Source organism: Scyliorhinus torazame, chromosome 17 (genome assembly GCF_047496885.1).
Source record: "Scyliorhinus torazame isolate Kashiwa2021f chromosome 17, sScyTor2.1, whole genome shotgun sequence".
NCBI lineage: Eukaryota > Metazoa > Chordata > Chondrichthyes > Carcharhiniformes > Scyliorhinidae > Scyliorhinus > Scyliorhinus torazame.
This window is the reverse complement of record NC_092723.1, coordinates 52,701,174-52,713,756: the sequence shown is the minus strand read 5'-3', so window position 1 is coordinate 52,713,756 and position 12,583 is coordinate 52,701,174. Positions and strand designations below refer to the sequence as shown.

General features: G+C 49.0%; 1 protein-coding gene across 5 annotated transcripts in view; it reads right to left on the bottom strand.

Annotated features, from left to right (window-relative positions):
- Positions 1-12,583, bottom strand: part of LOC140393874 (synaptotagmin-B) — an 882,906-nt gene that overhangs the window by 762,723 nt on the left and 107,600 nt on the right. The window lies entirely within an intron of this gene.

Below are 12,583 nucleotides of genomic sequence, written 5' to 3'. Positions count from 1 at the left end.
TGGTTGATATCAGTAATGGTGAGCATAAAACTATTACTGATTACTCATGAAAGCCCATCTAATTCACTCATGTCCTTTAGCAAAGAAATTCTGCCATGAAGGAAACCTACACAATGACTGCAGACCCACAGCAGTATGGTTGACACTGCTGAAATGGCCTCAGTTCAAGGACAATTAAGGATGGGCAACAAACGCTAGCTTTGCCTGTGATGCCCAAATCTCATAGGTGAATCCTAATCGCTTTGCCTGTGATGCCCAAATGTCATAGGTGAATCCTGATCGCTTATACCTCAAAGTATTTACACTAGCCTTGACATTGAGGCATCACCAAGAATTATTTATTTTATTATACATTCATAATCAGGCAGGCTCTAGCAATGGATTCTCTTCCCATCTTCTTTACAATGCTTTCACTCATTGATTTATCCTTGGCCTGTTTCTCTTCCTCATCGACACATAGCACCTTGAAGACATGATCCACAGACATGGCATCAGCATTCACATGTAGGATGATGAAACCCAGCTGTACATCTCAGACAACTTCTCTCAGATACTTCACTGCCTCGGCCAATCACTGCAATTTACTCCAATTAAACATTGGAAGACCAAAGTCATTGTCTTTAGCCACCATCACCAACTCTGTACTGTCAGGTGAATGTACCTTTAAGAAATGGGTGTTTATCAAATAGCTGCAGTGATGTCAGTGTGTGGGTGGAGCTAGGCTGTCTTTGTCTTTTTACTTTCATTCTGAGCTGTAAAGCTGCTTTGTGGCTCTATTTTTGGTTTTGTTTTCAGAGTTGGAGAGCTGTATTCAAAGCAAGAAGATGTGTAATGATCTCTCTCTGCAACCTAAAGAATGTTTCCTGATCACTTGATGATTTCAAAGTAATACCTGTTTCTGTAGAGAATTTAAACCTGCTGTCTTCGTTAAAAAAGGGTTTAATTTATGGATGTTGCTAGGAAAGGTATTAACGGTTACCTATAGAGTATTGTACCTGTGGGGTTACGTGTGTTGGTGGTTGATAACATGTTTACTGTGTTTATGAAATGTTCATAACTGGGTTCATAGAATAAACATTGTTTTGTTTTAAAAATCTCTGCTGCATAACACCTGGAGAGTGGACCCTTGTGCTCCCCATAACCAAAATCTATTAAAAGTCACGGGTCAGGTGTACTCCATGATATACTTTGGAATTTTCTAAACCCTGGCCCATAACTGTACCCATGCTACCAATTTCATTCCTCTCTTTCTCGCTCGGGCTCAGAAAATCTGTCCATAACGTCAGCTCACTATTTCACTCTGAAATTACCTTTTGACCCTGTATTTTCTTCATCACAGAGAATGTCCACATCACTTCTGTAGCATAGACCACCTTCACCTGTGCGTTAACCTACTTGCTGATGAGACCCTCATTATTACCTTTGCCATCTCTGGATTTGGCTACGCTAACGCTATCTGGGCCACTTCCAATAATGTATGAATTTCAGCTCATTCAAAGCCTTTCTGCACAAATTCTGTACCAGGTCCTGCTCATCCATCTCCCCTTTCTTTACTGACATACAATGGCACTGTACCTTCAGTGACTTCATTAATGAATAACAAAGGATGTATTTACAAAGATTTGCAAGAGCAGCAGCATGTCAGTAGCTAGTTCTGGAATGCATCTTGTATTCTAAGAGAACTCCGACCCTTGGGATGATTTTCACTGAGTGCCGATCGGTCACCCAGGTCAGGTGACCCTTACTCTGTTGTGTTTCCCTTAAAAGGGCAATCACCACATCCCTCCTCCTTTAACTCTGTTATACCATCTTCTGTAACCAATTTACTTCGTCCTAAATTCTAACTAAACATTGCATACATAAGCTGGACAATTGCAAATTGAATCTTTGAGGGGCTTTTCTGTTTCTTGTAGAGAGAAGTAATTCTGTAGTTGGAGATCCTTCCACAGGATCACCATTAACAGGAACTGCAGAATCGGATACCTCTTCTGGCACAGGCAGTTCAATGCTATTTGCTTCCTCGGAGACATCAGCTATGTCTATAACAGGTCAATCAGGTACTTTGGTGCTTACAGGTTCGAAAACATTTCTTCATGGCAACACTGACTGCTGGAGCCTCTCTCTACTACTCAATTGATCCTTATGTGGATGAACTATCCATCCTTCCCATATCCACTTGCTATGATAGGGGTCCAGTCTTAGAGACAAAAATACCAAGGACCCAACTTGATCCACTCCCGAAGTTTCATACTATGTAGTTAATAAGGGTTCATAGAATCCCTACAGTGCAGAAGGAGGCCAATCGGCCCATCAAGTTTGTCTCAATTAATTTCTCTTTTGTCTTAAATAAATTATGTAAATGTTTGCAACTTCATTTTTCTCCAAGTTTGCTGTCAGCCATTTCATCTTATTGTTTTAATGTCATCTCTGTAGCTTTAGTTATTTTTGCTGATTTCTCTATATGTTTAATAATTTCTTTTGAAGTTTTTAATTTCTGCGTTTCTGCAAATTGAAACTTCATTTCCACTTGTTTTCAGTCAAACTCTTTTGGCTTCACGGTTGGCCAAGTTTGTCTCTGGTAAAGTGTTGACTTTTTACATTCTGAAATTCACTACATTTACCCATTTGGTTCCTTCCTTCTGGAGATCATTTGTCACCTGTTATTTCGTGTCTTTTGTTGCCCTCCTTCTGGGCTTCCCTATTGCCTCCTTTGTGAGGCCTTTGTTGCCTCTTCTTCGAAGTCTTCATTGCCTCCTCTGAGGTCTCCCATTGCCTCTGGACCTTTTTGAGAGTTGCCCTTTGTCGTGTTGGGTGCTCTGCTACATAGACAAACCAACACGGTTGCGGATGGTACAACTCAGTTTTATTACTAACAATAACCTGTAAACTGGTTACTGTGGTTCGTTCATTACCCTCTAACCTGTGGACCTAGCCTTAACACTATCTTGGAGAAGCACACAGCACATGGTGAATGTCTGAGTGGATTGCTGTGAGCTCTGTGCCCTGAGCTGTCTCCTGCTGGAATGAGCGGGAAGTGTTGTGTTCCCCGTTTTATAGTGTGTATGCTCTTGCCTGTGATTGGCTGTAATGTTGATTGGTCCGTTGATCTGTCCATCAGTGTGTATGTATGTTTGCACCATGATGTTTATCTGAATATCATGACACCCTTTGTTTGGGGTCTTCTCCAATTTTCCTGTCCATAGCCGTGTGTTTCTTTTTATGGTTGCCACTTTAAGTGTATTACACCATTAAGGGTATTGCTGCTTTAAGACTGCAGTAACCCTTTCCCCCACACAAGCTTTGAAGGTGTATTTTGCAACAAATGTATCAATGCAGGTACAGAGTGTTCTGAGCTGTTTCTTTTCTTTTGGTAACTCTTAAAACTGCAGCACTGCTTTCTAGTCCCAGCCGTTTTTTTGAAACCGTTTAACTTTTTTTTAATTGCAGCAATTATTTGCCTTCTATCCAAGTTCCTTCTTTTTAAATTTGAAGACACAGCCCTTGCTCGGCAGGGTTATTTTCTCTGTGAGTTTATTTTTTAAACCTTTGACTTTGTCGGCCAATTTTGCAGTTTTTTTCTGCAGCTGTCGTTCAGCTTCTTTCATGCACTGAGCCTCCCGGACCATCACCTAGTCTACAATATAAGTACAGGTACCTTTCTGTATTTTGCTCACCTTTCTTGTGGATTCTGACCCAGGGCTCTTGATGTGTTTGTTCTCCTTGTTGCTCGCCCATCTTGTAACTGTCCATATTTTCTGATTCTACACTACTATGGGCCTGGCAATGTCTCAGTGGGTCTATTGCTCCAAAGATAGGCATTCTGGTGAGTATATTTTTCTCAGACTTTGATTAAAACAGGATACTCACATGTGTTGGACCAGAGGCAATGTCAGGATAATTCATCCTCGTCACCAGATGTAACTATGCACTTTCAGAGACAGTAGTGAACAAAAAAGCATTTAATTACAAGGATATACAAGAACAGCTGCATGTCTGCAGATAGGTTTGGAATGTCTTCTGTTTCAGAGAACTCTTTTCCCTGTTGCGATTCCCACTCTGAGTCACAATTGGTCACCCAGGCCAGGTGACACTTACTCTGCTGTGTTGCCCTTCAAGGGACAATCACCACAGGCTCCCAATCGCCATGGGCGGGATTCTCCGACCCCGCGCCGGGTCAGAGAATCGGCGGGAGGCCGGCGTGGTCGGCCCGGCGACGATCGGGGACCGCTCTATGCGCCCCCCCCCCCACGATTCTCCAGCCCGAATGGGCCGAGCGGCCGTAAAAAGACCCCCGGCTCAGAGCAGGTTAGAACGGCGCCGGCGGGTCCTCGGCATTGGAGGGTCAGTGGCCTGTGGGTGGGGAGGGGGTTCTGACCCTGGAGGGGGGGGCCTCCGATGTCACCTGGCCCGCGATCGGGACCCACCGATCGGCGGGCTGGCATTTCTGTGTCCCGGCCTCCTTTATTCCGCGCCGGCCCCTGTACTCCTGCACCATGTTGGGTCGGGGCCAGCGCGGACAAAGGACACATCGCGCATACACAGTAATCGCGCCGGTGGGACGGCGCATGCGCGGGTTCGCACCGGACCCACTGCGCATGCGCGCATCCCCCAGCGCCCATTCCACAGCTGGATCAGCAGCTGAAGCAGCGTGAACCACTCCAGCGCTCTGCTGGCCCCCTGTAGGGGCCAGAATTACTGATCCTCGGGCCGTATAGACACCGTCGAGAAACGCGACGGCGTTTCCGACGGCGTCAACACTTAGCCTCAGGATCAGAGAATCCCGCCCCATGTGTTTCAAATTTAAAATTCTAATGGTAGTGTTTAAAGTCCTTGATAGCCTTGCTCCTCCTTATCTCTGGATCCTACTTGTACTCTGTAACCCCGATCCCCAAATATTTGCTTCACTGAATCCAGTGCAATGCACTGTGCGGGGGGGATATGTAATGCAATGCATACCTCCCTCTTCTTTCCACTGTGTAGGCCTCAGGGTCAGAATTTCTAAACTTCTCCACATCCTTCTCCTCTTTGAAAATCCTTAACATTGAAACCATCCATTCAGTTTACTGTGCTCCCCTGTTCCCTTCCGCTAGTCACAAAATCAAATTCCCCAACGGCTCCCTCTCTGTCCTGAACTTAGATCATTATATATAGTTTTCTCTCACCTCCTCACGAACCCTCCGCAGCTCCATCCTATTCCCATCAAACGGCAGGCGGCTTAACTTCTTTGCTTGGCCTTCACATTTTTTCAATTCTCATCCTTGTTTTCAAGCCCATCCAGATCCTCACCCTTCCTTACCTCTCTAACCTTCTTCCAGCCTCCCAACCCCTTGAGGTCTCTGTACGCCTTCATTTCTGTCTACTTGGGCATCTCGATTTTAACCGCTCTATGATTAGGCGACATAGCAGTCTAAGCTCTATACTCTGGAATTCTTCCCCCAAAACCTTTTGCTTCTCTACCTCTTTATCTTAATTTCCGATGTTTCTTAGAACCCATTTATTTGACCAAGCTGTCCTAATATCTATTTACGTGGTTCGGTGTTAAACTTTAATCAACAACGCTCCCATGAGGCATCTTGGAATGTTTTTCTGCTTTTCGAGGTGCTACATAAATGTAAGTTGTTGAAATCCACCTGGATCTACTGTGACGCTTCCCTTGAAAAATAGGGACCACGTGAACCAGTTCACCCTCCTCAATGCCCCTCATCTTAACCAGGACGGGCACCAGCACGTAGATCTCAACCCCCTTCACAGTTGCTGGATCGAGGAGTGAAGTTGCCCTGCTTTGCAGATCCATTTCTATAAAGCTGATTTGCATTTTCTATTTATTACAAAATAATGAATTGCTCTGAGATTCACGACTGTAATTTCCTCCTGTGAACGAAGCATTGCCAAAGCAATTGGCTGTTGATTTAAATCAAACCATAGCAGATGTTACATTTGACATGTGCCCAACATGGGAGTGCATGTGCACAAGGAGAGACATTACATTGAGGGCTGTCCAGACAGGAAAACGGCAGCCATGGTCGGTGAGTAGATGCACTTTCAGATGGCATGTTGTGACATATCCATGCGCTAAAATCATACTTACTTTCTTGGTCAGATGACAAAAATAAAACTTAGGAAAAGACATTTTCAAAAAATGTAGGTCAAACTGATTTTCCACTTGATGTGGCAAATGATTTTGCAACATCCTTATTTGGCTGGGTTTGTCACGCGCTGGAGAAGAGATTATCATTTGAGACTCAACAGCACAAATGGATATGTCTGCTGGATAATTGAGGATATAAAGAATCTATGCACAGTCACACCACAGTTGCAGGTATTGCTCTATGATGATCTGTGTTTATTATCTCCTCCTATTAAGCACAAAGAAGCAGTTACCTTCGCTACTGATTTCAACAAACTACATGAAACAGTCAAAACACATTTGATTTAGAGATGAAATGTAAAGATTAGAGCTGTACCCTCACTGACTTTTACAAGATCATTTAACTTAATGATGGAGGATAAAGTCACATTAGCAGGTCCCCACTTATTTCCCTGTCTCATACGAAATAATGTTGACACCTATCCGGGACCTTGAGGTAGTTTTATGCCCATTTTCCTTTCCTGTAGGTTTCACCATGTCCCAGGGTGGCAACCACGCTGTAGTAATTAGAGCTCTGGCTCAAATCTGTATCTTTTCCATTGTCCTGAATGTACTCAAACGTCTCCAGAAGTCTCTTTGGCAGATTTGGCCCATTTTGAGTCTTAAGGTTATTTATTTTGTCAGTGTTGCAGGGGGTGTGTTGCAGGGGGTTAAGGCGGGGGTGGGAGAAGAATTCTGATATCCCTCACTGCAGAACTTTGTCCTGCAGTACATTTTATGACCACAGCATGGCACCAAACCAGCCCATGATATGAAGCCTTTGCTGCTCAGCACTGTGATTCCCGCTTTGCTGAAGCCCCAGTGCCCCAGGAATATTACTGCGACAAACATGCTCTGCAGTGAATCAATGACAGCTTTGATAAACGAGGGCCTGCGAACTGCATTACATGCTGCAGTGCTTCTCCTGAATCTGAATTCATGTCCACTGATATTTTTTAGACCTCTACAGTTATTGACATTTAATCATTTCTTCACTCAGTTGCTGCAGCTTTGATTTTCCAACCAAATTGGCTGCTTTACACAGATGCGCAGATCCAACTTGTGGTTGGCTCGACAGGTAAAACCGATTTGTAATATGATGCTCAATCCAGCCGCTGTGAAATCACATTCTCAAATATTCCAAGCTGCTTTTTAGGGAGTTTGTGGGACCTGAAATTTGGGCCAACTCGTTTTATTGGCTGACAGATTGGGACAGAAGCTGCTTTCGCTGAACAGAACTGTTAAATTCCCAAACACAACTTGACCCTACTGCCCTCTCTCTCACTAATTCCCACTGCACCAAATTAATATTTATCTAAACGAGGGACAAAGGCACTGTAATTCCTGAACATAACCTCGCCATACCCCGCCTTCTCAACCTTGCCCCTCTCCTGTGGTGTGGTGATTCTCAGGTTAAATCACCACCACTCTAGGCAGCACGGTGGCGCAGTGGTTAGCACTCCGCCTCATGGCGCCGGGGTCCCAGGTTCGATCCCGGCTCTGGGTCACTGTCCGTGTGGAATTTGCACATTCTCCCTCGTGTTTGCGTGGGTTTCGCCCCCACAACCTAAAAGATGTGCAGATAGGTGGACTGGCCATGCTAAATTGCCCCTTAATTGGAAAAAATGAATTGGGTACTCTAAATGTATTTATTTTTTAAAATCACCACCAGTCAGCTCTCCCCCTCAAAGGGGAAAGTGGCCTGTGGTCATCAGGGACTATGCTGACTTTACAACTTTACAGCACTAACAGCAAGTTAGACTGAGGAGTACAAGGTGTGCTTCTTTTTGAGATCAGCAGAGATCTTTGGAAGCGAAGGATGTTTTGCAAAGTGAACACCTGCTGATAGATTCAGTGGCGATTACTATACCAGAATGACTCTTTGGAGCAATTTATCTTAGATAGCCATAAACTAGGACATATAAACCAATCCCCTACCACATTGGAAACTTCTCAGGAGCTGCTCCTGGATTCCGGGTTCGTATATTTTTTGTACATCAGTATCACTGAGGAGAAAGCGTTGGATTGGCAAGAGAGGATGGAGGAAAGGAAAGTCTGACAACATTTAAGGTGGGCACACCTCCACAAAATATTAAACCCATCACAGCAAGATAACACAGTGGTTAGCACTATGGCTTAGCAGCACCAGGGTTCCAAGTCCGATTCCCGGCTGGGTCATTGTCTGTGCAGAGTCTGCACGTTCTCCCCGTGTCTTACACTAGTGTGCAGGTTCCCAAGGTACGGAAGGCTTTGGGATTCAATCGTGTTGCCTCAGGGACCTCAGGAGAGCGCCATTTGGTGCTGGTCCCCACAAATGGGGACCAGATGGAACAGCACACATGGGGGTACCCAAGGGGATTGGAAGCCCCCAGCTACATGCCCTTTGCTGGGTACCTTGGCAGTTTCAACCTGGCACCCAAGACAATGCCAGCCTGCCACCCTGGCAGTGCTACCTGGGTGCCAGCCTGAAACTGCCAAGGTGCACCGGTGGCACTGCCAGTTGGCAAGTGCACTGCCAGGGTGCCAGGTTGGCATTGCCAAGGCACAAAGCTATTATTTTTTTCATATGCGCGATCGGGCCGGGATTGTCCGCCATGGGTGCTCTTGGGCACCGAGAGAATCTCCCATGTTGCGTTCGGGTTGGGGGGGGGTGGGAGGTCAGGTTTTTTTTGTGGACCTTGGAGATCGGGACACCATTTAAAAATGGCATCCAGATCTCTCGCTACAATGGGGAGCTCCGGCGAACAGAGCTCCTATTGTTAAAAAACAGCGCTAAATGCGGCCTCGGCTGCGCGTTCCCTATTTTGGCCCTTTATTCAAAGCGAGCCGCGTTGAATAACCATGTGCTTCTCAACACTGCAAGTGCCAGGAAACACGTGGTTAAACGCACTCACTCGTGGACTTTGTTCCCTTTTGGGAAGATCATGCCCTAAGTGCCGGGGCCGAGCAGCGACGAGGACACTGTCACAGACACGAGCCGTAGACCTGAGACCCAGTACATCCCGGAGCCCGAGTCCAATGATGACACTGATCGTGCCGGGGCAGGATTGGCAGAGTTCTAGGACAGCAAAACTGGCACCGCACCTGGACCCATTCGGCGACCATTGAAGGGCTAGCACTGGAGCCATGTGGAACACAATCGATTACAAAGAAAAACGGTGCAAGATTCACCAGATTCATGATTGACACACAGAAGACTGAAAAGCTGCAGCCACATACACACACTTCACTTCCCACGCATGCGATCCTGGCCAACAAGATGACAGCGATAAGTAATCTAATAATAATAATAATCGCTTGTCACAAGTCTTCAATGAAGTTTCTGTGAAAAGCCTCTGGTCGCCACATTCCGGGGAGGCCAATACGGGAATTGAACCTGCTGGCCTTGTTTTGCATTACATGATCCCCCATCCTGCACCACATGTCGGCAGCCATACTGGCCAACATGGCCAGGTACCCTAACCACGGAGGCCAGCAGCTACCCACCCGCTGGGCTGCATGCGGCGGACTGTCTAACACTATGCATTTTCTGTTCCCCCCCCCCCCCGGAGAAGGTCGCCCATAACCGCCAGGATTGGCGGGGGACTGCCGGGCCTGCGGCCCCTCACAGCAGCAGAGCAGTGGTCAGTGGGCATGAGGAAAGGGCAGTTGCCGGGGTGGAGATCGGCGTCGGGCAAGGAAATGAGACCCTGCTGAGTTGAGGCTCCCCGTGACATGTGTGTCAACCCTCCCAGCACCACCCTCACACTCCCACAGCACCATCTCACCCACACCACCCTCACACCACACCCATACCAGCCTCACCCACCACCAAATCACCCTTCCACCATTCCACAACCCCGCTCCACCACCACCACCACCCCGAGGCCCGCAGTCTAATTATGTTCCTTGTCTTGTGTCTTGCAGGAGGTGCTGGTGATGTGCTGGGCCCTTCTTGTGTCCCGCGCCCCCAGCCACAGCCCTATCTCCAGGTGCTGAGCAGCGACAATGACACCGTCACAGACGCGAACCATAGACCCGAGATCCAGTACATCCCGGAGCTCAAGTCCAATGATGACACTGATTTCCCATCACACGCATCTCCAATACCTTCCACAATCGCAGAGACACTCGGTTGGGCACTTTTGTGAAGAGACTCCTGGGACACTATCTGGTGTGTACCACACACATGCTCCGGTACAGCAGGTGTGGGCCAACCCCAGGGACTAGCTGTGTCCAGATAGGGTTCAGGCTTCTGGGACAAACAATCTCACCGATCGTAAAAGTGCAGTCGCAGAGCCAGGGACTGCATGAAGGGTTGTCGGTGAGCATCCCAGCACCAACCCCTGCAGGAGCAGGAGGTGGTGCCGGCCATACCTGGAACCCAGGCCAATACTGCACTGGCAGCATCCGTGGTGGAGGCATTGGGGGCGAGGGTATCGGCTATGGATCAGCATTTCCAAGGCCTGGGGCAATATATGCAGGTGGTGGCCTTGGCCCAGGGCAGAGCTGCTGCCTCACAGGCAACCATGTGCCAAAGCCACCTGGACATTGCAGCGGCCCTCCTGAGCGTGGCCCAGTCACAGCAGACTATGGCTCAGAGCATTGGTGGCATTGCCCAGGCGCTGGCTGACATGGGGCCGACATAGAGGGAGCTGGCCCAGTCCCAGAGGGAGATGGCACAGTCACCGGCTGATGTGGCACAGACCCAGAAGGTGATGGCAGTCAATGGGGGATGTGCCGCAGTCCCAGATGGAGGAGGTCCACTCCCTGTGCTCCATGGCCGGGAGCATGCAGACCCAGATGGCAGGGGAGCCTCAGGGGATAGCACCACTTGCACCCCCATCCCATGGAGGGAATGGGTGGATGTTGGGGGTGGGCTCCAGATAGCCCACCAGTCCAGTCCAGCCAGCGCTCATCTCTCCGGTGTCGCACCCACACCCTCCCCACCTCAACCAATGCCCCCACATCTGCCACCCAGGGAATCGATGGGTCAGTGTGATGGAATGGCCAGCTCTCATGCAAGGATCACTCAGATGGACTGTGGAAAATGCTACCATGGGCAGGAGTCAGATGTTGTCGAATGAAGAGGAGCACCAGAGTTCATCAAAGAGCGGGGTGTCATCATCCTCCATCCCATGGACTAGACCCGCTGTTACTGCCTACCGAGGCCCAGACCCCGTAGCGAGAAGGTAGGAGGGGGATGCAGGTGGTTGCGGGCAAGGGGTGGGCGGGGTGGTCAGCGGTGTGGTGTCTCTGGCCACTCCCCCCTAGTCTGTGAACCTGGAGGCGATCAGAGCATGCCATGTGCATTGACCCTGGCGCACATGTGAGTAGCCTCCTGTGCCTGATTGGGCCCTATGTCCTGTCCATCCTTGCCCTTCCCCGCATCCTTGTTGTCGGACAAGGCCTGGTGTTCATCCTCCTCCTCCAATACGTCGTGCCTCTGCTGTGCGATGTTGATGTGGGCGACCCTTTCAGCACCATACCTTAGTGCCCCTCCAGAACGGTCCAGGCACCTGAACCCTGTCTTCAAGATGCTGAAGCACTGTCAGTTACGCCCCTGATCACGGCATGAGCATCGTTGTAGCGGGTCTCCGTATCTGTCTGTGGGCTCCAGATAGGTGTCATCATCCACGACCGCAGCGGATAACGCCTGGCCCAGGAGCCATCACCCCAGCCACAGGTGCACCTCGAGGAGGTTGGGAATCGTCGAGTGTGCCAGAATGAAGGCGTTGTGCAGACTGGACGGGTTTAGGGCGCAAACGTGCATGAATCACATCTGATGGTCACACACCAGCTGCATGTTCTTCAAAAGAAAACCCTTTCAGTTTGTGAAGAGTTGCTTGTCACCTGCAGGTGCTCGTAGGGCAAAATGCATCATGTCAATCACCCCATGAAACTGGGGCATCCCGGCGATGGCAGGGAGCTTCACTGCCCGTGCCACTGGTGGGCTCGGTCCACATTGAAATGGATGTATTATGTCAATTGGGCATATAGGGCCTCCATAATGGCACGGATACATCTGTGCACCGAGGTCTGCGTGATCCCAGACAGGTCCCCACTCGGCTTGTGGAAGGACTCCGTGGTGTAAAAGGTCCCCTGTGCCCAACCAGGTCCACCGGGCTACATGGGGGCCCCGGTTGGCACTGCGGGCTCTGCCCCTCCATGCCTCCTCATCTCAGCACCCCTTGCCCTGTCAGTGCCCGGCACCGTGGGGGCCTTTGGCCCTGGGACCCGTTCCTGATGTCAGGGGTACTATCGGCTGGTGCTATCCTTGCGAGCCCTATGCTCCATGGTGCACATCCACCTTCCCGGTAGGGGCTAATGTGAGTGTTGCCCTTGAGTGGGCCGCGTGATTCCCCGCCAGTGAGTGGTGGCTGGTTTGGTGGTGTGGCAGAGGATGGGGTGTGTGGGTGGGAGCTGGGGTGCGGAGGTGGGTGGGGATTGGGGCACCCACATGGCCGATGTCACTCT